This window comes from Nannospalax galili, unplaced genomic scaffold (assembly GCF_000622305.1).
Source record: "Nannospalax galili isolate Female #2095 unplaced genomic scaffold, S.galili_v1.0 scaffold202, whole genome shotgun sequence".
Classification (NCBI taxonomy): domain Eukaryota; kingdom Metazoa; phylum Chordata; class Mammalia; order Rodentia; family Spalacidae; genus Nannospalax; species Nannospalax galili.
Genome location: NW_008349000.1, coordinates 1399012 through 1425193, shown reverse-complemented (window position 1 = coordinate 1425193; position 26182 = coordinate 1399012). Strand labels below are relative to the sequence as shown.

Genomic DNA, 26182 nt, shown 5'->3' with positions numbered 1-26182 from the left:
AAAATTTTTTTCAGCCAAAATATTCTCTCTTTAATCTACAACATGGTTCCGTGTACTAAAATATGTAAATTAATTTTAACTACCTCTCTCCCTACCTCTCTCTCTCTCCTTATCTCTCTCTCTCTCTCTCTCTCTCTCTCTCTCTCTCTCCCTCTCTCTCACCACCACCCTTCTGGGGCTCATCTTCCCTCAGCCTCTACTAAATAAACCTCAGGATCAACTTGTTCCACAAGCTCCCCTCCCTTCTGGCTCACCGCGTTTTTTCCACTTTTCTCCCATCCCATTCCTTGTACTTTGTCCCCATCTACTGGCTGGTCACGCCACGCTCTCATTGCAGGGTTTTCTGCTCCTCTCGCTTGTCTCAAAATCACACATGTGTCGGAAACCCTTTCCTTTCTCTGGACATAGGGCGCCATTTCCAGAAATAGGAACATGCATTACTTCCTGTCCAGGACAGAATCTTGCCTTTCCTCTCCCTGATGATCTAATAGCGGGACGCTGTCTTCTGGGACTTGGAAATACCTGGAAAATAATAACTCAAACCTGAGCAACAAATAAAAGGACGCTTTGTTTTGATGCCTGGTTCTCCTCGCTCTTGTTTCGTGTGACTGATGTCAAACCCCTTTTCTTTCTACTCCCTCCCCATCTCTCTCTCTTCCTCATCTGCTGGGTTTTCCTGCCTGGACTCATGATCCTGCTTCCATTCCTTATGGAGAGAGGATTTTCTTTGTCTCCCATCTGCTCGGTTCTGTCTCTACCTCCTACCTGCTTGCTGGGTTCTTTCTCTATCTCCTCTTCCCTCTGTACTTAATCTGTCACTATGAGAAACATCCACTCAAAGTCTCAGGGTCTCACACCTCTTGCTTGTCTTCTTAAATCCTTAAAACGACTAGGACTTTTGGATACAATCAGGCCAAAACGCCTGAAGTTCCTGTGCACCACTGCCTGGCCTCAGTACGAGTTAGATAATAACTCTGTTTGGCCAGACACTGGAACCTTAGACTTCAATATTTTGAGAGATTTAGAAAATTTCTGTCATCAAAAAGGCAAACAGTCTAAATTACCATACATCTAAGCTTTCTTTGATGTCCGTGCTAATCCCTCGCACTGGGTCCCGTGTTCTTCCCATCAGGTTCTTCTGGCTAAGACAGTTTCACAGGATCCCACCAACCCACCAGGGCCCCCCCACCACTCAACCTCAGCTTTTGATCCTACCATAGCCAATGAACTGCCCCCCGATTAGGACCCATCCCCAACCTCCTCCTGCTCCTCAGCCTGAGGCACAGCCAAGTCCTCCCCATGCTCTCCCCTTGCTATACTCTCCCTTGCCTCCCATTCCTGGGCCCAACCCATCTCTCCTCCTTTCTCCAACTCGAACTCCCTCTCCACACCATGACTTTCCCCTTCTCCAGTGCTGCTCTAAGTCCATCATCCACTCTCCTTCCAATAACCCTCCTCTACTTGAGGAAATCCAAAACCTTAAACACCTCCTTGCCAAATATTCCCTAGTCTCCCCTATTCTGGCTTCTAGCTCAAATAACCCATTTATCCCTCCTGTATCTAACTTCTACTTTGATTCCAGACCCTGCCTCTGATACCCCGCCCCTCCGTCCCCTCATGGACACCCTTCCCATCTCACCCACTCCAACAGTTATAAACTCTAAACAGGGTTATAACACAGGGTTATAATTGATTATGCTGGAGGTTGTAAACATCAATTTGATAATGTTTATGTACCAATCGCTTCTTCCACCTAAAGCAAGGTTTTGGTAGACCACTCTCTAAACTACATAAGGTAAAAGATTTACCTAAAAACGTATAAAACACAATATGTATACAGGTAATATTAACTTATTACATTATCTTATGTATATAATTGAGGTTTCATGTTCTTTTAATAAGATGATGCTACACACTACTTTCTTCTCAGTCAAACAGTTACCATCGTCATGACTTCAGCTGTGTCCACCAACAAAAAATCATCACAATTGAATGTGTTGACTTGACTATCGAAGGAGGAGAGGTAAGCAGGGTCATTGGACCCTCACCTGAGTATCCACCTGCTCTTCCCAGCCAACTGTATGTAATTTGACCCTAATTACACGGTCTCCTGGACTTGGGAAAGACTAAAGTATATTATCTGAAAAAAGGCTAGGAAGAGAAGGCTTGATCCATGCTGGGTTAAGGCTTTCCAATATAAATACTCTCAGGTCACTCATATACCTCAGCAACCCCTCAGTCATCTCTGTAAGTTCAGTAATTCATTGGTTCTCCAGAAAAACTCTAATGTAATCAAACATTGGTTTGATACTACAACCTAAAAAAGGGGAAAAACATTGCTTAGTATCCCCAGAAAAAGAAGTCTCACAACAGACAAAAAATTTGTTTGCTAATGTTATTGTGTCTCATGGTTATTAAAAAAGAAAAATGGAAAATTGGAGGATGTTGGAAGGATATGATAATGGAGATTTTTTAAAGAAGGATTTATGTATGAAAATTATGATGGCTAGATATTTTCAGAATTGACAGAGAAATGAGAAACCTGGGCAGGTGATGAAGGTCTGTGTAGGGTTGTTACAGTATAACAAGGATGAGACAAGGATAATGTGTAGACAATCTTGAAATTTCTAAGGTCTCAACTTAGTCAACTAGCCTAAGGATGTCTAGTCAAGGTTTATTTAAGGATGTTGCCCAAGCTCTATCTACATAGCACATGGTAATTAATGTACCAGGCTGGTGTAACTAACCTTGTTGGGTATTTAATAGCCAGACTCTAAGGTCTATATTAATCTGGTCAGACGGACTTAAAGGAACAAATTTTTGTTCTTGGCCCTCAAAAGTCAAACAAGTTCCAGGGGCTATGGCACATAAGCTCAAGCCAGACAAAAATCTCAATATATACTTGGGAAAGAGGGTAAGAAGCACCAACAGCATCTGAGGAACGACTGGCAACTGGTGCCTGCTGGGAAAGGGAGATCCAGTCTCAAGGGTGAGACTCTTAGTAAGTTGACCAGGCTCCAGTGGATGAACCCATATTGAAGGGCATTTGGGGGCACAAACCTGGCCTTATAAGCACATGATAAATAGATAGATGATGGATAAATATATAAATGATAGATAGATAGATAGATGATAGATAGATAGATAGATAGATAGAGATAGATGATAGATAGATAGATAGATGATAGATAGATGATTAGATAGATACATAGATACATAGATACATAGATACATAGATAAAGATGGATAGATGATAGATAAGATAGATAGATAAATATATAGATAGACAGTAGATAGAAAGATTAGATAGATAGATAGATAGATAGATAGATAGATAGATGATTGATAGAAAGATAAATACATAAATAGAGTACAAAAATTATTTGGAGGGTGAGAAAGAGGTAATTGAAGACATGGTAGGGCATCTAAATATTCTCAAAATATATCACATAAAATTCTAAAAAATAAAATTAAAAAGAAAGAGGAGGCTCTGGGGTGGCAGGGCACAAGGTGAGGAAGAAAGATACAGGATAAAAAGAGTAAGGAAGGTGGAGGAGAAGAGAAACAGCAAAAACAGGTTTGTTTGCTAATGACCATGATGAAACCTAATTCCTTGTATGCTAATGAAAAATAAATAAAATAAATAAGCTAGAAGCTTTGCTAAATTCATTGCTTCCTGTGTCTTTCACATTGAGTCTCTCCCTTCCATTTTCCACTCCCTTAGTCACAACTTACTGCCTTCTCACAGCCCTTACTCACCCATCTTTCAAATAAACACCTCCCAACGGCCTTTCTGAAGAGCTATTTACTTCCCATCTGTGAAACCCTCAAATCCATCCCCAGCGTGAACTTTCTAATCATAATGTCATTTTGTACTATATATAGTATTGTGTAATATTAAGTATATATTTGATGCTAGTATCTTCATTTATGTCATTCGATCACTAAGGCTAAATCTGTAGTAAAATGTACAAAGATGTAGGAAGAGGGAAATGGGACAATGAACAATAGCTCATTATTCGACCCCAAACAGTAAGGTCTGTACCAATTGCTTAATTCAAGCAAATGTATTTTTTGCCTCACTTATCAGTATAATATCCTCAATTTTCCACTTCACTTTCTCAATGTTGATTCAAGTTAAATTGCTAAGTCCCATTAGTTCATTACCAATATGCAGTTACTATAAGCAAAATTTTTAAATAATGTAATGATTGCAATGACTATTTTGGGGCTACTTGCAACATCATCGAGCACTGAAATGACAGTATCTATAGCATCAATGTACTATAAACCAATGTAACCAATCAGTACTAATTTAGATGCTAAATGAGACAGTGACTGTAAAAGAATATTCATTAGTCCAATTGACAATTGAATAGATCATGATAAGTGTACGACTGCAGGAGATCAGAGTGTGCCACCCCAGAACATGGAACTATGGCATAAGCATTATTTTGAGCTAGAGACTAATGAAAATCAACAGATTCAGAAAGAAGCCTTCTCAAAGCTTCCTATCTCTAACTAAAAGCAGAAACTTCTGGGAAATGAGGACTGATATCAATTCTCTCTCCCCTACAGTACTTATAATAGCAGACTATTATATAAAATTCTTTGAAAGGGGGCCAAATATAAAGTTGCCAATAAACTCTTTATTAAAGAGGCACAGAATTAAGGCAGATGAGGGGGAAGTCAAGTGAATACTTAAGAATTCCCTTTGGCAGTGCCAGTGCACAGGTCAAGAAACAGGAATGTAGTAGATCCAGAGAGCACTGTCACTACAGCCTTGGAAGCTGTTGTCGTAGAAACATCTCTACTCTCAATCCTTCCACTTGTCTGGGTCCTGTTTCCTCCTACTTTTCTTTCTTTCATGTATGTATGGTATATGTGTACATGCGTGCATGTATGTGGGTACACTTGCCTATATGTACATGTGTGGAGGCCAGAAGTTGATGTCGGTTCTTTGCCATACTCAGTCTTATTGAGACAAGGTCTCTCACTGAATCTGGTTGGCCACTGAGCTTCTGGGATGCATCTATCTCTATTCCTTCTTCCACAGTGCTGGGTTCCAGACTTGGGCCACAACTGATTTTCTACTTTCTAGATGGATTTAAAGTCCACTTTATAAGATGGTGCCTATAACTGCATGGTTATCAGGACAGAGAACCTGTGACTAGACAGGTCACAGACTATGGGGAAGAGCCTACTATTATTATTCTACTAAATGGACATAGTATTAAACCAACTCCTAATGGCATTGTTATACCCACAGATTAGTGCATCTCTCAAGTCTCACCCATAGGTGATTCATGTGCAGAGAATAAGAGATTGTGGAGTGCTTAGACCTTAACAGGACACTGATATCATGCCCTCTCCACCCAGGGCTAAGGGATCATTACAAAAGAGGGGCAGAAAGATTATAAGAGCCAGAGGTGGCAGATGAATACAAAGAAACTTTGTTTTCCAGATACAAAAGGACAGTTGCACACATGAACACACAGAACTTGTTGCAGCTTGCATAAGACCTACACAAGCCCAAGCCAGACATAATCCCAGCATGGATAATAGAGGTGGGCAAGAAGCCCCTGCCCTAGCTGAGGAACTATTTGGCAACTGAGAGCTGCTAAGAGAGGGAGAGTCCATTTTCTTTAAGGGCATGATGACAGGTAGGTTGATCAGACTTGGAGAGATAGAGCCACATCCAAGAGAATTTGGAGAACACGAATGAGACTCATAGGCCTTAAGAAAGATAATAGAGAACATGAAGTGGGGGGTGAGGGCGGAAGGTTGAGGTGGGTCTGAGAGGAGATGCTGAGGTGTTCTTTGTTGGGGAACCCTGCCATTAAAGGTCATAGTCCACCATGTCCAGACAGCTCACCAAGCTCGGCTCAAAATGGAGGACTCCCTTTCTCAGCAGGGACTTCCTACTCTCTGCATGACCTTATTTGGAACATGATCTTTGACATCGTTCCCTGCAAATGCTGTCCCTGGTATTCCGTATGATAATTAGGTATTGTACTACAGCCAGTCAATCCCACCTCCCCTTTCTACATGATAGGGTCCTCCTGCCACATGCAAATAAAGCAGATTATGAACACCTATCAGGTGAAGCTTTGGCTGCCGTCCTCACCCTCCAACCCCCCTGAATAAATGAGCTGTCTCACTGAAGCCAACTCCTGGAAGTTCTTTCCATCATACTCATAGCCATCCTAACCCTGTTCGTCGCTTCTGCTCCCTTTGTTCTCACAGATTGGTGGCCAACGACCCACGAGAGAAGAGAGACCCACAGGTCTTAACATGCTAAAAATATGTTGTATGAAATTCTCAAAGAATCATTAAAAATAGTGTTTTTGAAAAATGGATGGTGAAACACCAAGAAATGTGGAAGAATAAATCAAGGATAAGTTGGTAGAAATGATGTGGTCAGAGAAGAGACTGAGGGAATTAGGGAGGAGAGGCTTATGGAGGACTCCTAATGGCTAGAAGAAAAGATTTGGGGGATGGACAAGGAGAAGAGGAAGAGACAGAACAGGATGCAGATAAAACCTAACAGGAATGAGAATGTGGGGGAAATCCATGTTTCCTATGGGGAATAATTTGAAGGGCAAAAAAGATAGTTGAAGCTAGTCCTGAGGGCTCACAGCAGAGTGTGACATTGACATGGAGAGTGCTCAGGAACATGGAAAAGGAATCCAGAATTCTCTAAGCCCTTGGGTGGAATCATAAGGACTGAGAAAACAGAGTTCTACATCCAGGGCACAGATCTCTCTTGACCCCTGATGACCTATGTCAAAGGACTAACGGAGGTGTGGCCTCGGCCCAATTCTTGGTGGAGTACAAGCACAATCTTTAAATTTTGTTACATTTTTTGAGAGGAAAAAAGTGCCATTTTAGAAAATTAAGATGCTGATTACAGCAATGAAGAGATTGCTAGATTTGCAAACAGAACATCTGAGTTTAAATGTCAGCTGTGGTGATCACTAACCAAACTTATTGTTTCCACAATCTTCTTTCACAATTGTGCACTGACCATTACAACATTAAAAATATTTATGGTCATAAAAGTTGTCTCAGCATTCCACAGAGTTTGTCATATCCTAATCTCTGATATATTTTTCTGGAAGCCTTACAATAATAATAATCATGATGATAACTCTAATTTCATGGAACATGGTTTACAAGGACTCTGGGATACAAAGGTCAAAATGACTAGAGTGTTATGAGTAAATGTGAGGCCAAGTCTGCAGAGGAAGACATAAAAGCAGCCCCAGATAAATCTCCATACTGTTTCTATATGGAGGGAACAGACTATATGGAAATACAACAGAAGCCTGTAAATGCAGCAAAAACCACTTGACACTTCCCTGATGCCAAAACAACTTAAAAGACTTTTGGAGTAAAGGATTAGCCTTGATAGGAAGAAAGAAACTTTGAGCCTACTTACACAAGAGACTGAAATTTTAAGCCAGAAGTGACTGTATAACCTTAAATTGGAAAGATAATTCTCATTTCTTATAATAAAACTAAAGGTTTGAGAGCTAAACTATACTCAGACAAGGAGGCCTAAATATCTGTACTCCTGGTTACGAAGGAGTCACTGGAATAATGGTAGGAAACACACACTGGTAGGTTTTTTGCTTAAAGCTTTTACATACATTATCACAATTTTGCTCTCAGAGAACCTGAGTACGATTATTATTTGTTGTTTTGCAAGCGAGAAAGTGCACATCTACTCAAGGGAAAACCAAGATTTGAACTCTTGAACACAAAGCCCCTGGCTCCAGTGCCCAGGCTCTATTCCTCATCCATCCAGCAATACACATCATGTACATATTAAATCCTTTAGGACAGCAACTGAGAAAACTAGGTTCAGTGGATATTTCAGACAGGGCTAAGATTCTTCAGAATCTGGACCATTGCTTCATATTTTTTGTTTGTTTCTTCTTACACGACTCTGACTGAGGAAGGGAGTAACTAATTCCTATGGATAGCAATGTCTACAAACCAATTTGTCAGGTGCCATGAGGCACAATAGCACCCATGGGAGCAGCACTTCATTTGATAGCCTTGTTGTTAAATCCTAAGAGGATCCATGGCAGACGTAATTTAGTGTCCTCATCTTTAAATACAGAGAAAAGCTATCTCCCACTGAAGCCTGATAATAGCTGGTTTCATAAAATAAATGACTATCCAAACAGATGAGAGATCATTTATTTCCCCTACTACTTGTCAAAATAGCCGAAGAAAGCTGCTGTTCAACTTCTTGCTCCTTGTGACACCATCAGTTTAAACATCATCATAAATAATTATAGCTTCTCATGAAGCATTCTGTAATTGAAGTGTATTATCAGAGATTTTTTTTCAATTTTAGAATTCCTGGGAGCTTTGATTCTGTATGTGTTGTCTTTCAACACCCATAATTAATCCCTGCTATGAGCACTCCAAAATTAATCCTCAGGCTGTGTGCTTATATTTAGATTAGAAATCTCAGATACCTTCATTCATTTGATATATGAAAATAATTTCAGCTGCAAATATTGCAATTCGAAGCCATGTAATAAGAAGGGTACAATGTCTAATCTTATGCTGTGTGAGCACTTAGCACTGTCCAGCCGCTGTGAAATTGGATACCTTTTAATGCCTTTCTGTAATAAGCATACTCTACAAAAGCCGTGAATGTGAAATCCACATCTACCATGTAATTTGTTATAGCAGTTTACCTGTGGTCTTTTGTGAAATTCTACACAGTGCACAGAACCTTGGATCTGCTCTGCTTCTCCCAATGGTTTCAAAAACTGAAAGGAAATAAACTGTTTTAATCTCTAACTTGAAGGTACATTTTAACTCTAGCTCCCTGTGTCCCTGGTGACCACTGCCATTTTATACAAGAGTCTTTGTTCTAAAACTCACAGTGGCCTCATAGAGCAACTTTATTAGACAAATGAGGATGCCTAATGAAAATTCTGTATATAGAGCTCTTGCCTGCCTACAAAAACCTAGTTAGAAGATAAATTCTGCTTTACCAATGTTTACATTCTTTGCAAATTGCATACTTGGACATAAATTTTCTCCTTTACCACATACTTTTTATAACAGAGCTACATCAAATAGCATTATAAATCATTTCCTAACTAACTTCTTTATCCAACTAATTTCCTATTCTAAAATAATAAGGATTATCACTATGCATAAGTAAAAAGCACCAAAACAGTGTTTTAAGAGAAAAACAGCTGTGTGTTTTCCTTTTGGAGGAAATGTCCCTGACCAGAGATGGTCCCCTGATTGCAGATTAATACTATTTATGGCAAAAGATAAGATGCCGGGCTTTTCTACTGATTGACTCTTTAGTGATAGTAGTAAAGAAAGCACCTCCAAAAGACTGGGATGGCACATAGCAGAGGCAGAGTGTGAAGGGCAGATGGGGAACAGCAAGGAGAGGAATGGTATCCACACCCCCACCTCCTTTAAAGTCCAGGGACAGATCTGAAAGTGTGCCTTCTCTATTAAGTAAGTTCCTAGCTTTCCTAATCCAAGTGGCTTCACATACCCTCCCGGAGTCACATTCCTCCTGGCAAAGTTGGTTCCTTACTTTGTTAGGAAGGTCCACTGAAAATGATTCAGTGTGGCAGATTCTTTACTATTTTATACAGCCATGAAGTCCAATATTAGATATTTGTCATTTCTGGGCTACAAGCTTCTGTCTCCTGGTACCCAGCAATAGTGACTACTGAGGTGGCTTAAAAGCAGTCACAAAAGGAAGCAGAAAACTGAGTGTATCTAACTGGTGTTACATCAAACTCCCTCTAATGCCACTGCTAGTTAATTGGACCTATCAAAGTCAAGATAAAGTCGTGAGTAGGCTGACACAGGAAGGGATATTTGCATGCTAACCATAATTGTCTCATTTCTAAATTCATCTCTGAACCTTCATTGTATCAAGGGGAAAAAAGAACAATTTTCAGTCAAATACATTGAGTTCAAATCCCAGTTGATTCTCAAAAACTCTTAACCAAAATGTTCTTCTCAGCTCTAAGCTATACTTCCTATCCTGGGGTAATAGGTAGGTACCTACCTCACTAGATCCTCTTGAGGATTAAATAAGATAATGTATACGTTGTTACTGGTACAAAACTTTAACCAAAAGGCTTAAAAATATGGTTCCTATTTAAATAGTCCAAAATTGTCCAAAATAATTTAATAGCTGTAGCTGTTATACAGTAGTTGATGCATTAAGACAAAAAATGTATTTTTGATTGAATGCTTTATAGACTAAGCAATGTGCTAAACATATGTACATAGTATTTTTTACAATCTCATGAAAACTTCACAGCATGGATGTTATTTAACAAAAAAAGGATAGTGGAAGGAATTATCACAGCAAGGACAAAAGGGAACAGGTAGATGAGAGTCCAGCCATTGCTTTGGTTCAAGCAGGTAATTTCATTTGCTTCATTTTCACATTGCTTGTTTGCATTATATACCCTAACCCCCAATATCCTGTTTATGCAACATACATGAACCCTAATAGTAAGGATCTTTGTGGAGCAAATAAATCCATGCTAATATATCCCCTTAAATCCTGTTGCACAAAGCATAAGGCTCACAGACAAATATCCTCCACAATTCCCCGTCAGTTTTCTTTCCGATACTGTGACAAATACCCTGATAAAAAGAAACATAGGCAACGAATGGGTTGATTTGATTTCCAGCTCCAGATTACACTCCATCATTTCAAGGAAGTCAAGGCAGGAACTCAAGCTGCTAGTTACATCAAAAGCAAAGAGAGGCTAAAGGCATCCTTGATGATTGATTGATTGATTGATCTCAGCTAGCTTTCTCCTTTCATACTGTTCAGGCCCCCTGCCTAGAGAGCACCACCACCCACTACAGGCTGGGTCATCCTACATTAATTAATAATCGTGACTGTTTCCCACAGACATGCCCACAGCCAAACTGATCTACACAATTCCTCATTAAGACTCTCTTCCCAACTGATTCTAGGTTGTGTCAAGTTGATAGTTAAGATTAACCAGTAGTTCGTGAACCAAAAACCCATGGACCAGTCTTAAGTAGCACAACAACTACCAGAGGATTGCCAGCACTGCTGATCTACCAGGAAAGTCCTCAGGAGGACGGATGCCAGTGGCCCAACAACAAATCTCCCACGCAGAAGAACTCAGAATCATGACTGATAAACAATGCAAAATTTACACCAATCAATGATAGCAAAGAACGTTCTGGAACAAAGCAGATAGCACCTGTTCAGGAACCAATGTTGGGTCCAGATACCATCTAAAATTAAATTCAGTGCCTTAGAAAGCGACCAGATTGTTATATGACTACAAGGGCCTTCCTCGACGTCTGTATCTGAGAAACTGAACAATATTTCATGTAAGATAAACCCCAGGGCCATTAAACATATGCCAATGAAATGTTTTCCTGGGAAAACACTGCTTCAGAGAATAACAGTTTATACTGACTTTCCAAGATGTTTCTCCATGCTGTTTGTAGCACTTTTCTGTGTCTCAGAAGTTTTGTTCAAAACTCTAGAGCACAACTAGGTTTGGGAAAATGTCTCAGTCAGCAAAGTGCTTGTTGCACAAGCATGAGGACCTAACTTGGTTCCTCAGCACCCAAGTAAAAGCCAGGAACAGTGCTGGGCACATGAGGAGGCAGAAGCAGATGGATCCCTGGATTTAACTGACCAACTAGCCTATCTGAATTGGTGATCTTCGAGTTCAGTGAAAGGCCCCATCTCAAAAAAATAAGGTGGAGAGTTAGGAGGGACACTTGACATCAACTTGCACATATGCAAGTGTGAGTGCTAACGTGTGCACGCACACGCATGCACACACAGACACACACACACACACATGCACACAAACTGGAACAGAGAGAAAGTTTTTCTGCAGAGAATATTCACACTGACCACAGCAAATCCAATGGCTAACTCTAGGAAGATAATATGATCCTATTTACATAGTTATAGCTTTTCAGGAAACAATGTATAAAGAACACCTACATGTCCCAAAGCAGATAAGATTTAGGAAAAATTAGAATCATTTGGCTGAACTCATAAACATTAATTAAGCTTGGCATAGGTATACGAAATAACTATTGACCAAACAACATCACCAATGGAATCAGGAGAGACAAGACGGCAAAGTACCACATGCAAAGTGTGAGTTTTACTGATGTATCCTCACCCTGAGAAAATGCTAATTTGATGAGAATTTGTTTTATTTTTAGAAGGTCTAGTTCTAACAACACTACCCAGAAATAATTATTCAATAGTGAATGCCAAGAAACTCACATACCAAAGTGATAAGAAATATTTTAAGCTACCTTTCCCAGAAAGACAATCTGTTTCTTCGTTGATAGGAATTCATCACAAGCAATTGCTTATATCACAGTTCTTCAGACAACTTCACATGCTCTAATTCATCAAAAGCCACCAGACCAAGCGGCCATATAATCCGTCAATCAAGGATATAATTCTTCTAGCTATTTATAAATTTATAAAGTTCTTACTAAGCCCTTGATGTTCAAAGACACACCAATTTCAAAGCCCACCCAGTGTAGCAGAGACTCTAATTGTTGATATATACTGACTTTCGTTATGGGATTTGTGGGAACTTAACATGAACCACAGTTCTAAAAGACAATAAGTTCTTCAGCATATTTATTACATAAAGATAAAAATGGTAGGACTTTCTCAAAAATAGAAATTCAAAACAAAGTAAAAGAATCATTTTTTAAAAACTGATTTTCAAACAGAACACCAAAAGAAACAGAATCATAAAATGTGGTGCATAGCAGCCCATTCCTAAGAAGTGCTGTAATCCTAGCCAGTTTAGATTTAAAATTCTGTGTATATAGAGTAGGGGAAAGTGCAATCTCTGTCTCCTTCTTACATTCATTACAGGGCACATATGGGATAATTTTCTATACACATAAAAGTATGCAATGTGACGATCAAGGTCATTTTCATGTGAAAGGAGAAACAGGAATGTGCTTGGTGGCTGCCTCTGTTTACCACTTAAAGCCAAAAAGCCAAACCTAAGTTATTGTCTGAGCAGAACCTGCTTTTACTTTTATTTCATTATAATTGTTTTAACTTATATCTGATTCAGCTGTTTTAATACTTTTGCATGTTTTGAACAACATGGATATATAAATCTACTTTAAACTACAATTTTGTGAAATTTAAATACATGGACGTGAATAGGCTACAGCTGTAAACTACCCTGCATTTTGAAGGTTCAGTCTCAGAAAAAAATGCTTAAAATACACCATTAATAACATTTATATTGATTTCGTGTTAAGCTACAAATACTACATAGATTCACTTTCTCTTCAGTGTGAAGCTGAAAAATCTTCTATCGAGTCATCATTAAGTCAGAGACCATCTGTATATCATATATATTGGATCAATAAAATAAAACATTAAAATTGATTTCAACTATTTCTGTTTTCATTTTTAATGTGGCTACTATAAATTTTTAAGTTATGTGCTTGTGTTATATTTTATTGGGCATTACTGGTCTAATAGATGAAGGACTAGGAAATCCTAGGTTTCACCAAAATTAAAAATCTTGTCACGTCTCCCACGCTCTAATTTGCTTCTCTACTGCTATGATAAACACTGACTAAAACCAGCTTGGGGAGGAAAGGGTTTATTTCAGCTTCCATACAGTCCTTCATTGGGGAGCTCAAGCAGGAACCTGGAGGCAGGAGCTGAGGCATAAACCATGGAGGAATGCTGCTCACTGGCTTGTTCTCCTGGCCTGTGCTCACTCTCCTTTCTTATACAACCCAGGACCATCTGCCCATGAGTGGCACCACCCAAAATCAGTCTGGGCCCTCCTATATCAATTAGCAGTTAAGAAAATGCCTCACAGAAGGTCCATAGACCAATCAAATGGAGGAAATACCTCAACTGGAGTTACCTCTTTCCAAATGTGTCAAGTTGACAACTGAAGCTATCCAGCACATCTCTTCCTATACTCCTTTACAACAACTGAAAAATAAAAATATAATGCTTCCTCTCTAGAAATTTGTATGAAGCTCTTCCTACTCTATCTGCTTGTCAAAAATCCCAGCTCTAGGGGCTGGAGAGATGGCTCAGTGGTTAAGAGCACTGACTGCTCTTGCAGAGGACCCAGGTTCAATTCCCAGCACCCACATGGCAGCTATGAACCATCCTTAACTCCAGTTCCAGGGAAATCTGAAGCCCTCTTCTGACATCCACGGCATTGCATGACACGGGTGCCTCACATACATGCAGGCAATACACTCATACACATAAATTTTTTTAAATTTTAATTTTAAAAATAATCCCAGTTCTCGAACCCTGAATCAATTTCTACTGATTCTTTCAAATTTCTGCTCCAATCGCTAATACTCCAAGGTCAAGTGTCTGACCCCTGAAATCACGGTGCTCTCATTTCCTTGGTCATACATGATGACCTTAACATACTGCCTTCTGTATGGAGTTCTGTACTTTGAGGCCAGAATTTGATATTCATTTTACCATCCCAAGAGTTTAGTACAAATCCTGACACATGGCAAGTCTTAAAATTACCTGCTGAATTTTTTAAAATGTGAGAATTTGTGATGATATATAAGGACATGCGTAAGGATACATTAGGTCACCTCCAGTCAGACAACTATCAGACTCACAGAAACCTCAAACTATCTGGAAAGCAGACATATAATCTGAAAAGAAAAGAAAAACAGATAAATTACACCAAGAACTGCTCACTGAGTACCTATTGTTATTTGTTGAAAAGTTACATAGTTAAGATTCTTTCATTTAATCTATACAAGAACTCTTCATTGTCATAATAACATCTAACAGCTGTCGAGTGCTGCCTTTGGTGCCCCACTATCGTAAGCACCTTACGTAAGTTTATTTTTCCATCTTCAAACCTTCACAATTTCAGTTTTATTATCATCCTCATTCCATAAAGCAAAAAGATAAAGTAACTTGCGCGTGATTACATCGATGACTTGTGTTAAAGCCATAATTAAAAGCTAGGCACTCTCACACTTGAGATTGAAATAAGCATGATCTTAATGCAGAGGGCTTTGATGCTGATACAAATACCAACATCAAGAGAAATACACCAGAGGTAAATGTTGCCTGTAGAAGTACATGGACACATAGCACATGCATCACTTATTTTTCTCTCTTGCTGATGGTGAGACACTCCAGATGAGCTTAGAAGCATGAAAAATATGATCAGAGATGTGAAAGATCGTTTTAAAGATGGACTAACATATTTATAATGGTTCCATTCACATAAAGCACAAAATCTAGAGGGGAAAGTTACATCACTTAATGATGTATGTGTATGCTGCAGAAATTAAAAAAAAAAAGTAAGCACGTAATTGTCACAGATGACGGAATAATGATTTCCCCTGGGGAAGTGAGAATTGTAATCATGGAAGCTGTAGGGTGCTTGCTGTAAATGATCCATTTATTGACTTATATGGTAAATAGTTGAGTTTTTTCATTATAATTTTTTTAATTCTGGGGTTTTGTTTGGCTCTTCTTGTTATTGTTTGTTTGTTTGTTTGTTTTGATGCAGAGCTTCTTGTAGCCCAGGCTGGCCTTGAACTCCATATGTAGTAAGTATGACCTTGAACTTCTGATCTTCCTGCCTTTACCTTCAGTGTTGGAACTACAGGTGTTTGCACTATGCCCAGTTTTACGTCGTGCTGGAATTCAAACCTAGAGCTTTACACATGCTAGACAAGAATCCTACCAACTGAGTTACAGCAGCAACCAAAGCACCATAATCACAGTAATTTTTTATAGATTCTCCTACAGCCCAGGCTAATCTCAAACTTGCTATGTAGCTGAGGAAGACCTTGAACTCATGATCCTGCCTCTTCCCTAGTGCTAGGATTACAGGCATATGCTGGCACACTCATCCTACCTCTGGTGTTTAAATAGGCCTCCCCCAGCTACATGCCATCACAATTCTGATGGTTGATTCCAGGCATCCACTTAATCTGTGTCGTGCACAAATAGAGCTAGAAGTACTCCTTTCCTGCCTTTAGACTCAAATGGGAACACTGGTCCATCTTGATCCTTGAGCCTCTGGCCTTCAAGTAGACCATCCCCTGCCAGTTCTCCTGGTTCCTCTGCTTTGTCTTTGGATTAGAACTATGCCATCGTCTTTTCTGGTTCTTTACCTTGTCTACTACAGACCTTGGGGTTTCCAGTCCACATTTTATTTTTTTCTGATACTAGCCATCCTAAGAGATGTGATACTTCATCATTTTGTCTGTTTTCCTCAGCAGATGATGACATTGAATATGTTTTTATATATTTTCACCCATGTGTATGTCGTTAGAAAAATGTCTATTGGAGTCATCTTGTCAATTTTTCAATTGGATGGTGTGATTCTTCATTGTTCTCCAGTTGTAAGAGGTCTTTAGATATTCTGGATATTAACACTTCATGAGATACAAGATTTGGTTTAGTTTTATGTTAATGTTAACTTCATTGTTTCTAGATCATCTCTTTATAAGACATCCTAGGAAAGGCAGGATGTTCACTGTCTAGAAGCTACTTCTTTCTTATTGGCACTGAGTAAATATATTCATCTGTCTTTTTCCCTAGACTAGAACTTTACCCTAAAAGATCAGAACTGCAAATTGGATGCTAAAAACCTGAGAAAAGGATAACAGCCTGAGAAAATGCTGCTGCTAAATGACTTCATGAGAGGTGAGAACTAAAGAAAAGAAAAGCAAAATAATCCTTGTCTTTAATTACAAACTGGAAATTTGGTGTAGGAAAAGGTAGTCTCGCACTTGTGGTTTTTCCTCCAAGGGCCCATGGGGCATAGAATGAACAATGATGGCTAAAACAATATTGAAGGGAAGATGCTAAACTACAAGCAGATATGCAATATATAATTTTGAAAGTTTTAAAAAATAAAGGTTATAACAAAGATCTGGTGTGTTTAAAACGAGAGATATTAGCAATACAGACTATTCCCTCATCCAGAAAACATCCTATATTTGAAAAGAACAAGAAAGAAGGAATTTACGTACATGACTCTTTCGATGTATAAATACTGTGGCTCCAACTGGACAACTAGCTGTTGGATATGAGGTGAAATTAAATGAAGTACAGGGGAGAGAAGTGGGGAAAGGTCATAACCACTCAGAAAAGCCCTGACAAACCCACGAGAAAGCAGTGCCTCGGAAGGAAAGCAGACAAAGGCACGGAAGGAAGATAAAAAGGAAGAAGGCAAAAGAACAAAACGATATCCTGAAGGAAGCCCGCGGTTCGTTCCTGTTCTTCCTTCCCCAGATGACCCTGAGGCTATAGCAGAAAGTTCAAAATAAGCCAGGAAGACAATACGCAAAGCTTCAAGTGTGTTTCCATTTTATTCACAGGTTCTAGAAGTAGCACCAGGAGCTGGGGAATGGCTCAGTGGAAAAAGCACTTGCTGCACAAGCATGAGGACCTGAGTTTGAATCCCAAGGACTCACTGAATGAGCATTTGCAATCCCAGTGTTCCTACAAGGAGATGGGTGAGGGAGATGGGAGAATCCTCAGGAGCTGTCCGGCCGGCTAGCTGGGCCTATGCAGTATGCAGCATCAAACAAAAGACCGTGTCTCAACAAAGTGGGAGGCAAGGACTAGCACCTCATGGGCCCCAACCTTTATATGCACCAGAGTATGTACACACACACACACACACACACACACACACACGAATGATCACAGGCACATGTACATCCATAGACACACACACATTGTACACACACACACACACACACACACACACACACACACACTAAGAGTACTGTCAGTGATGCCACTGTAGCATTCTTTGAACAATGATTTGAAAGGATGCCCCACTGCATCAGGCTTAGGCAAGGTAAGTCAGCCAATTTGGTGCCACAAAGAATCTTGGCATTTATATGGAACTGTGATATTGTGTTAGATAAATTATAATCAACTAAATATCTGTCCAGATGTCTTAATGGATAACACCTCTACTTTAGAGCAGGCATTTACAGTAAGGCTAGGAAGTAAGTACTAGCTTAAAAATAAAAATATTTCATAGAATCAATTCATGTATAAATTTGCAGTGAATTCATATTAAGGCATTAGCACAGGTGTTCCACATGTCAAACAAGATAATATTTTTTTTGGTAGGTCTCCCTGTAGTCCCAGCTGTCCTGGAACTCACTATGTAGACCAGGCTGGCCTTGAACTCACAGAGATCAGCCTGCCTCTGCCTCCCGAGTGCTAGGATTAAAGGTGCGTGCCACCACGCCTGGCATAAGCTAATATTTATAAGAAATGCATGTTAAGTGCTGGGCATGTAGTTCAGTTGGTAGAGTGCTTGCCTACCCCACATAAAGCTGTGGGTTTGATCCCAGCACAGAAGAAAAACAAGTGTGATAGTTCATGCCTGTAATTCTAACACTGAGTAGGTACAGGCAGGAGGATCAAGATTTCAAGGTCATCCTCTACTATGTAGTGAGTGTAGGCCAGGCCAACCAGGACTAATGAAACCCTGTCTCCAAAAAAAAAAAAAAAAATGCTAAAGGTTTTCAAAATGCAACTGTATCTGTGTATTATATACACATTATATGCACATTTCTCAGAATACTACCTTTGTATTTATAATCTAAGGACTGGCAACAGAACTTTATCATTACTCTACTTGATGCTGCTTCCCTATAAAAGCCTCTAGGATTTTATAAGAGAATAAACATCTTTTGTTTGCCAACGATGTTCCTTGCAGTCTAGCCCTTTAGCCTTTCTTATTTTGGAAACAGAGGATTCTTTGGACTCAGTAATTGTTGAAATGAACTGATTTTAATCTTGCTATTTTTTAAAGGCACATCACAAATTATAGTTACTACAAGCATTACCTGCTTGGTTTTGCCCCTAAAAGTCAAAGACTATAAAAATAAGCTAGAACAGAAGGTAGAGATTGTAATACTGTTTTTCAGATAATCAAGCAAAATTTAGCTAAAGCTATAACTGCAGGGGTTAAAGTAAATGTCTAACATTTTTCCATGGCTAATAAAAGTTAGCCTCTGTGTATGGTCAAATACAGGACAAAGGAAACAGGGAAAATTGCCTCAAAGACGATATTGAGATTGCCTGTCTGCATTTTGAGAGAAACGGGGTCCTAAACTTCAAGAATCCCCCACACTGCCTACTCCTAAAATTTGCCACTAATCTTAGAAGTGAAAGGAACTGGGACTGGAGAGACAGCTCCGTGGCTGAGAGCACTGGCTGTTCTTGCAGAGGATCCTGGTTTGGTTCCCAGCACCCACATGGCTGCTAACAACTATCTATAACTCCAGTTTCAGGGGGCCTGAAGCCCTCTTCTGGCCCCCATGGGCTCTGCATGTACATGGAGCACTTGCATACATGCAAACAAAACACTCATACACATAAAATAAAAATAGTGAAAGGAAGCTCAGCCATTGTAATCAGCCTCACTCTGTTTACAAAGAAAGAAACTGAGATGAAGAGAGCTTAAGCAACCTGGCCAAGGCCATGCAATCTGTGTTCATGTGAGCCATGTCCAGCCTGCCTCCCACCATACAAACTGTCATACCTGTCTAAATACTCTATTTCTTTGTAGTCATCCACCACTTCAGACTTTTACAACCTTTCTGCCTCTCTTCTGCAATGAGCCCTAGGAAGCAGAAGTTTGATGTAGGCATCATATTCAGGGATAAGTGCCCTGCAGTCTCTTGTTCTCTGTACATTGACCTGTTCTGGATTTCTGTGTTAATCACCATCTGTTACATAAGGTGAGAGTTCAGAGATTCATTTATCTATGGGTATAATGATGTCATTAGGAGTCAGTTTAATACCATAGCTAGTAGAAAACTAGTATTGGGTTTTCTACTGTGGCCAGTGGTCACTCTAGCTTCAGGTTTCTAAGCCTGATAACAGTGTCAGGTACGGCTTCCATCCTATGAAGTGAACCTTAAGGTTGGTAACTCACATAATATTCATTCTACTATTGCACTGGTGGGCATATCTTGCTAGGCCAGTTGTTATAGTTCACAGAATAAATAAAATATATTTAATGCCATAGAAAATTTATGAGAAAAATAAGACTTTAAGAGTACATGTCTGGGGCTGGAGAGATGGCTCAGCAGTTAAGAACACTGGCTGTTCTTACAGAAGACCCAGGTTCGAATCCCAGCATCCACATGGCAGTTAACAACTGTCAGTAATTCCAGTCCCAGAGGATCTGACAGCCTCTTCTGACCTCCGCAGGCATTGCACGACATGGTTGCACTTACCTACATGCAGACAATACACGCATATACATAAAATAAAAATAATAAATTTTTTTAAAAAAAGAGTACATGTCTGGGGCTGGAGAGATGGCTCAATAGTAAAGAGCACTGGCTGCTGTTGCAGAGGACCCAGATTCGATTCCCAGCACCCACATGGTAGCTAACAACTGTCCTTAACTCCAGCTCCAGGGGAACACGATACCCTCTTCTGACTTCCATGGGTATCACATAACATAGGTGCACTTACATATATGCAGGCAATACACTCATACACATAAAATAAAAATAATAAATAACGCATGTGTCCATGTGTACAACTAAATGATGCTGTATAACAAGAAACAGTACCAGACAGGAAAAACCTCCCTTCAAGTTGCTGGCCAGGGTAGTTGAAGAGACTCCCAAAATTACACAGGCTATTCTTACAGCCCTTGATTCCCTTGATTACCTGTTAATTGAAGGTAAGACCCTATTGCTGAAGACAGGACATACTTCAGACACAGGATTTGGAGCAATGGAGCTGGAACTGACCTGGAAGCCTCCTCCCTGAAGACTAGCTCTCATAGTCTTGGAGGACACTATGAAAGCTGCTAAAGGAGAAAAATCAATCGATGGTTCAACCCCAGCTTTAAGGCCTAATAACCACAACAATGACTGGCACAGCAAACTATACTGAGATAGTAGTGGCATTTTTCTTGGGGATAATCAATAGCTACTTAGATGGACTTAAAGCCCACTCAGTGGGGAGAGAACTCATGTGTAATATTATAAACATAGCCAAATACACATGGTTGGAAAGAGAGGTCATAGATCTCAGAGAAAACTCTGAGGTTGTCACACCCCTAGAGAAATGTAATTTCTTACTATGTGCTAAATATGGATCCTTATAGTTACAGACAAGTATGCTAGTCACTGCTCATCAAAGAAGCTCCTTTTTCAAGAGACAAAGACTATTACAGAGTTCCACAACTGGTCACATAAAGAGTACAAGTGTCTGTGAAATGCCCAACCCTAAGTAACACATCTACAATGGAACCTCTACACCTAAGGCTCATAGAACCTAGTAGAACAAGGGGTAGAGAGACAATTAATGCATCTCTCAACTCTAATCAATGAAGCTCCCTCTTGCAACAGAGGGCCATGAATACAAAAGATCACAAATGGACAAAGCATTGAGAATAAGAGTTTGCAGAGTGTGGGTCCTTGGACAAGACTCCTATAATTAAACTCCACCCACCCAGGACTCAGGGAAGAGGGGGTAGAATTATAAGAGCCAGGGAAGGAGATGCATGACCAGATGGACACAGAATCTTACAGTCTTCTAGGAGCTTACTCATATGAATCCACAGCAATGGTGTCAACATGTCCATGACCCACACAAACTCAAGCAGACAAAAATCCAGCATGGAACCGGGGAAATGGACAGCAGGCCCCAATCGTAGCCAAAGAACTATTGGCAGCTGATTATTGCTGGGTGAGGGAGAGCTGGCTGTTCTTTAAGGGAGTGACTCTAGATAGGTTGACTAGATCCTAGTGAATGAACTTGCACTGAGAGGCATCTGGGTACATCAACTTGTCTCAACAGACCTTAACATAAATGGCAGAATGCATGAAATCTGATGGGGTCTATGAGAGTGTGTGGATGAGGGAGGGGGTGTGATAATGATTAAGATTTTTTGTATGAAATAGATAAAAACTCAATAAAAAATTTAAAAATAATAAAATAAAATATTGAAAAGAGTGCATGTCTCAGAACTCATTAAATTTTATGTCTTACAGGGTTTATACTGAGTTCAGTATTGTATAACTGTATTAATTCAACTGTGAACCTAAAACTTTTATAGCCACGTTTGAAAGAGATGTATCTTTGCTCTGGAAAATTGCTATTGAGTACGTTAAAGGTATAGTGAAATGCTTCTTCTAATTAAAAAGAAAGAAAGAAAGAGAGAGAGAGGGGGAGGGAGGGAGGGAGGGAGGGAGGGAGAGAGGGGGGAAAGAAAGAAAGAAAGAAAGAAAGAAAGAAAGAAAGAAAGAAAGAAAGAAAGAAAGAAAAAGAGAGAAAGAAAGGGCTCATGGTAGGAGCTAATATTGAAAATGGATCTTGAAGGGTAAGAACTGTATCAGGTGGATTTAGTGGAAGCAGAAAAGCGTCCTATGCTAAAAGCGTGGTACAGACAAAGGAAAAGAAGAGTTCTATGCATTGGAATAGCTGAATATCTGAAGGGGGGGCAGAAAGAGTTGGTCACTACAACTGAGAGACTACTGAAAGATCCACAGCTAGCAAGTTCTTTACTTGATTTAGTAGGCAATAAAGATGTCACAAAAATTGTCCCTGAAAGGCTATGAAGTATCTCTTCCATTTCTGCCTCATGTCCATCATTTTCTCCATGAACCAATAAGGCTGTTCTTGAGAAGCAATAAAGTCTGAGTCAGTTCAGTATCCTAAGACTCATCACCTCCCCACAACAATACAATGCCAAAGCTCTACTGCACTTTCTAAGGGAAAAACAACTTGACATTCTCCTAAAAAAACAAACATTCCTTTGCATTGCCATCATCTGCCTACTCTGTATTCTTAACATGGTTATATATGTTGAACTGTAGAGGTCTTCAGAGCAAGAGTTGAAATGCAAAAAATAACAAGCCACTGCAACACAGTGGGATGTTTGAAGTAAAGAAAGTGATTGACTAACTTTAAAAGTGGTACACATTCAGTGAAGGCACGTTGTAGAATAAGAACAAATGAGATTCAGCATTTCTGTAAAATCATAACTATTGCCACTCACTGAGAAATTCATATTTCTTATTTCCTGTGTTGCTATTATTTGCTAATTCTGTGGGATTTTTAACCCTATGTATAAAATAAATTATATATAACTTCTTCACAATCCTTGGCTTTAGCAAGAAAGATACTAGTTAATAAACACAGGACCTGAAGAGGACTGATGATTCCTGTACAATGGGAGGATTCTGCCCCATGGGCTTTCTCAGCTAGGAGTCCCTGTTCCCAAAGTGTGGAGATGTGATTGGACAAAGTGAGCCAAAGAAAATCATGTGTCCCATTGACAAGCAAGTCAGAGCAAAATCAGGCCCAGAGAAAGGACATTTTACTGAAAATTAGTCTCTACCGTACATAAGCAATTTTTCTGAAAAGCTCTTTGAAACAATACATAGTTTCTTTAACTCCTACCCTTACCTGGATTTATTTAGAAATAAAAATTTAGACATAAGCTCAAACAAAATGCTCAAATTAATCCCAGCACTTTGGAGGCAGAGTCAGGTGGATCTCTGTGAGTTCAAGGCTAGCCAGGTCTACATAGTGAGTTCCAGGACAGCTGGGGCTGCAGGGAGACCCTCAAAAAGACCAAAAAAGAAAAGTGAACTTAAAGCAACCATGCTTTTCTAAACATACACTCAAAACTTTCGAGAAAGTGTTCCTTTTATTATGAGGGGGATAGCGCATTATTGGGAAGCATTTGGAGTTTGTGATACATAAAATTAAACTGAAATTTATTGCTTAGAAAACAAGAGTCATCTCAGTCATAGCGTGGGCTGAACCACTCTCAGTATTTTTTCACGTGTGCATAAAGATCCAGTTTTTAAAACATATGCTGTTTGGTGTCACTGCTGGAAGATAAGTGGTAAGCACACCCAAGCTGAAAGGACAACGTGACTTTGGTGCATAGAGCAGACACAGCATGTAATAAGCTGCTTTATGGAATTTCATCCAAATGGTGCTTAATTCTATTTGTGCACAATACTTATTACAACATTAAATGCAATCTCAATTTACTACAAAAGAGAAATTCATATACGTGAAATGAGAACAGACAAAAACATTTCTAGCTATTATCTACCACATGGATATTTTGCCCTCAGCAACTTTTTCCTCTGGCAAGTCCTGTTCATTAACCTACGCAAAATCATTATGCCACAGAAAAGATTTATTAACCTTAAGTCTTCATTTATTTAATAACTCTTACAAACTTAACAGGTATTAAGGCAATACAACCCTTCCGGAATACTCGCATATTACCATTCCAAAAAGGAATATGTTGAGAGTCATGACATAGTAGGCTATAGTCTATATATAGTATAGTATTTAGAAATACAAAGAGAGACTCTGGTAGACTATAGTCTGTATACACTGTAGTATTTGAAAATAATATACTAAAATAGTGAGTCTTAAATTCCACATACTAATAGATAAGTAAAGCAGATATGGATGATAAGTGTATTGTCTATTATTTAGTGCTCAATTTAAAGAGGATGTTTGCATAGTCAAGAGGACACACAGTGTTTACTATATAGCTTAAATTAAATACTAAAGTACAATATTACCATCTAGCTTCATAAAACTGAAGCTTCTAGAAAAATAAGTTTAATAAAACCATTATGTATCAAATTAATAGTAAATATTAAGTCCATTTAAGAGCCCTGTGGTCAAGAGAAACAGCAATTTTTCTAAAAGAAATTATGAAATTGAAAATCTATGGATATCAGAAATTTCTTTACAATGGAAAATGGTTCTCAAACCATACTCAATCACAAATTGAACTCACACAGTGGTTCATCTTGTCAATTGTCTTAACACCAAAAAGCTCTTCTTATAATGTTCCAATTTTCACGAAAAAGTTACAGTGATTATAAAAATTAATAGGGCACATTCAGGCATGGTGGCACACGCCTTTAATTAGCACACTGGAGCGGCAGAGAGGCAGGTAGATCTCTGTGAGATCAAGCCAACCTGTTCTCTTTAGGAAGTTCCAAGCCCGTTGTGGCTACAGGGAGCACCTGTCTCAAAAAGACAAAAAACTTAAATGATTCAACAATCCATATAGATTTTTAAAATTTTTAAATCTTTTTATTTTATATGTATGAGCATTTGCCTACATGTGTATGTGCCTATGTCATGCAGTGCCCACAGAGACCAGGAGAGCAACAGATCCCCTGGAACTGGAGCAATGGACAATTGTTAGTCACCATGTGGGTGCTGGGAACTGAATCTGGATCCTCTGCAAGAGTAGCCAGTGCTTTTAACCACTGAGCCATCTCTCCAGCCCCTCCATATGAAGTTTTAAATTTTGTCTCCACTACTCTGTGAGATAAGAGGATGAGATTTACATGGAAGACAGTAATGTGAATAAATAACTGATCTGAGCCAAGGGTCTACTGATCAGTAAATGCTACATGGTTAGATTTTTAAATAATTTTGTTCTATATTTGATAAACTTTTTCAAGCACCCTGCACAAAGGTCAAAGTCTCCACTGGGGTGCATTTTGTTTCAATGGGTTCTTTTGTAAAAATTTCTCAAGCAGGACAGGAGTGATGGCTCAGTGGTTAAGAACACTGGCTGCTCTTACAGAGGACCCAGGTTCAGTTCCCAACACCCACATGGAGGCTAACAACAGTCTGTAACTCCAAGGGATTCAATGCCTTTCTCTGACTTTCGTGGGCATGGCACATATATGATACATTTACATACATGCACGCAAAATACTCAAACATACAAAAATAAGTAATGAAAAGAATTCTCAAGCAATGTATTTCTTTATTAGTTTCACATGTGATAATTTTCATACACGAATATTTAATACAAGTAAAAAATTCTAATTTTTTGTAGGTTTATAAAGATTGCACTGATAGAGCACAATGAAACATCTCATTTAACAGTTATGTTTTTCCTTTCTAATCCCAAAATTCAAAAGAAAGAGAGAAAACCACAGTTACAATGCATTGATGAGATTTTGTCTTGAAACTTTAGTTTTTCTAATAATTAAAAGAGCTTGTAAATGACATTTCAGTATGTATAATATCTTTCTGAAAGCACAGTTGAGTTTGTTACCATTCTGTTTTGTATTTTCCTAAGAATCCGAAATT

The 26182-nt window shown here is 39.1% G+C and overlaps 1 protein-coding gene across 7 annotated transcripts in view; it reads right to left on the bottom strand.

Annotated features, from left to right (window-relative positions):
- Tafa2 (TAFA chemokine like family member 2) overlaps positions 1 to 26182 on the bottom strand; it is a 532750-nt gene that overhangs the window by 232025 nt on the left and 274543 nt on the right. Inside the window, exon 2 of one of the 7 annotated variants that reach the window (XM_029569882.1) lies at positions 8718 to 8792. The exons of the other annotated variants lie outside the window; for them this stretch is intronic. The gene's annotated coding sequence lies outside the window, so the exon portion shown is untranslated. The remainder of the gene's footprint in view (positions 1 to 8717; positions 8793 to 26182) is intronic. 7 annotated transcript variants of the gene reach the window in all.